Here is a 2,442-nt window from a genome sequence, read left to right on the forward strand (position 1 = left end):
CAGAGAAGTGGAGCTTCCAGACATCCATTCTGATGCCGTGCCCATCTTCCCTGGGTGTTCCCAACTTCCCATCAGGGACTAAGTAGTAAGGTGTGATGCTGGCTGTGACCTGGCTGTGCTGATAGTGGGCCATGCTCTGCTCTGGGAAGACGTCTAATTGTGTTATAAGTAACACACAATGCTGCAGTAATTTGTATGAGGTAAGCCCAGGAAATTCACTTTTTCCCAAATGCCCACCATTCAAGATTATTCTCCCAACCAAGAATATAATAATGTTCACCAGGAAGTAATGCTATTCATATTTTTTTGTTTTATTATTGTTATTCTTCTGAAAAGTTTACAGAGGAAATTCCCAATTGAACCTACATCAGGAGATTGTCTGAGGACACAGTGACATAGCTTCTTCTGATCTGCAGGAAAGATCTATTCCCCTTCTCAATGACTCCCAGGCCCATCAAACAGGTGACAGGACTACCATGAATGGCCCTTAAGCCACTTCTAAAGTGCATCTCTTCCAGGGGAGCGCCAGGCATGGAGATCCGATGGAGCAATAAGGCAGGGCTCACGCATCTGGGGAAGCTAGCACCTGGATCTAGGAGCCGGGAAGGAACAGGAGAATGTTTCTCTTAGGGCAACTCAGAAAGTAGCCCCCAACACGAGACCATGTCAGTTAGCTGTGAGGTTTGCTCCCCAGCGGGAACTTCCTGCCAGTTGGTGGATGAGCCACACACAATAGCTTTGCCACATCCAATGTGTCCATCGGGGTCACGTCCCTCACCCCCACATCTCCTGCTTCCAGCAGGCTGCTGGGCACATAGTATGTGCTCAGCAAGTGTTTGTTGAGCTGGATGGCAAAAGACCTCCCTTCGTCATGCAGCCTGCGGTGCTCCGCAAGGTGTGAACTCCAGCTGAACATCTCGCCACACTCGTCACACATGAAGGGCTTCTCTCTGGAGTGAACTTTCTGGTATTTGATGAGACAGTGGTTCTGGCTGAAGGCCTTGCCACATTTGTGGCACTTGTAGGGTTTTTCCCCAGTGTGGATGCGCTGGTGCACTATGAGTGATGAGTGGCAGCTGAAGGCCTTCCAGCACTTGCTGCAGTCAAAGGGCTTCTAACCCGTGTGGATACGCTGGTGCACGATGAGGTAGGAGTGGGAGCTGAAGGCCTCACCACACTCATTGCACTTGAAGGGCCTCTCACCACTGTGGAAGCGTCGGTGCACTAGGAGGTAGGCATGGCAGCTGAAGGCCTTCCCGCTGTCAGTGCACTTGAAGGGCTTCTCGCCTGTGTGTGTCCTCTGGTGCAGCGTGAGGCATGAGCGGCTGTTGAAGGCCTTCTCACACTCGCTGCATTTGAATGGCCTGTCCCTATTGTGGATCTTCTCATGTACCATGAGGGATGAGTGGCAGGCAAAGGCCTTGCCACACACGCCACACTTGTAGGGTTTCTCGCCTGTGTGGATGCGGTGGTGGCGTGTGAGGTGCGTGAGCTGGTTGAAGGCCTTGCCACACTTGCCGCACTTGTAGGGCTTCTCGCCAGTGTGCACTTGCAGGTGCATGTCGAGCAGTGAGCTGCAGCTAAAGGCCTTTTCGCAGACACTACACTTGTAGGGCCGCTCACCTGTGTGGAGCCAGTGGTGCACGTGGAGGGACGAGTGGCAACTGAAGGCCTTGCTGGAATCACCACAAAAGAAGGGCTTCTCACCTGTGTGAATACGCTGGCGCTCCAGTAGGTTGGTGCTCCAGGTGCAGTCCTTGCGGCACTCGGTGCACTTGTAGGCCTTCTTCTGGCTGTGCCAGCACCAGTGCAATGTGAGGGAAGTGCTCTGGGGAAGGCTTTCCCACATTCACCACACACAAACAGGTTCCCACAGTATCCGCTTGTGCATGGGGGAACTTTCCTTGCTTCCCTGATCTGAGAGAGGTTTCCCCTGCACACACACTTGGGGAGGCTTTGGTTCTACCCTCCACAGACTGAACGTCCTCCATGCGAGTGTGCAGAGTGTCCTTCCATGGGAAGGCCTTGCTGGGCAAACAGGGTGCACTTAAGAGGGAAAATTTCCTCAGACTCGCTTTGTCCCCAACAGCTCTACTCCATGGGGATGTCCCCAGGGGTGGTAGGCTCTTGCTTCCAGGGTGCAGCCAGGCTCCTCTGGAGAGCATTTACCTGGTCCTCCCAGGCCCATGCCCTGCCTAGGCTGGTGTCATGAAGGCTGGGCCTTGTCAGCTGCTCCACAATCAGCTCTGGGAATGGTTCTTTTTTTGCAAATATCCTGTTGCTGGGACAACTCTTCCTTTATCTCAGGTCTAGGCTCCCATTCTGCAAGAAATGGAAAATGAAATTTTCTGTAAGCAGGTGAAAGCATGGTCCTGGAATTCAGATTGAGAGCCAATTAGGGGTGAGAATTAGTTCAGACAAGAATAAAAACCACAGAGCAAA

The 2,442-nt window shown here is 52.5% G+C and overlaps 1 pseudogene; it reads right to left on the reverse strand.

Annotated features, from left to right (window-relative positions):
* Nucleotides 1–670: 670 nt before the first annotated feature.
* LOC103257141 lies at nt 671–2,091 on the reverse strand (annotated as a pseudogene).
* Between the last annotated feature and the right edge of the window lie 351 nt (nt 2,092–2,442).

The sequence above is a fragment of the Carlito syrichta genome, unplaced genomic scaffold (assembly GCF_000164805.1).
Source record: "Carlito syrichta isolate Samal-C Ts95f unplaced genomic scaffold, Tarsius_syrichta-2.0.1 Scaffold11263, whole genome shotgun sequence".
NCBI classification, from domain to species: Eukaryota; Metazoa; Chordata; class Mammalia; order Primates; family Tarsiidae; genus Carlito; species Carlito syrichta.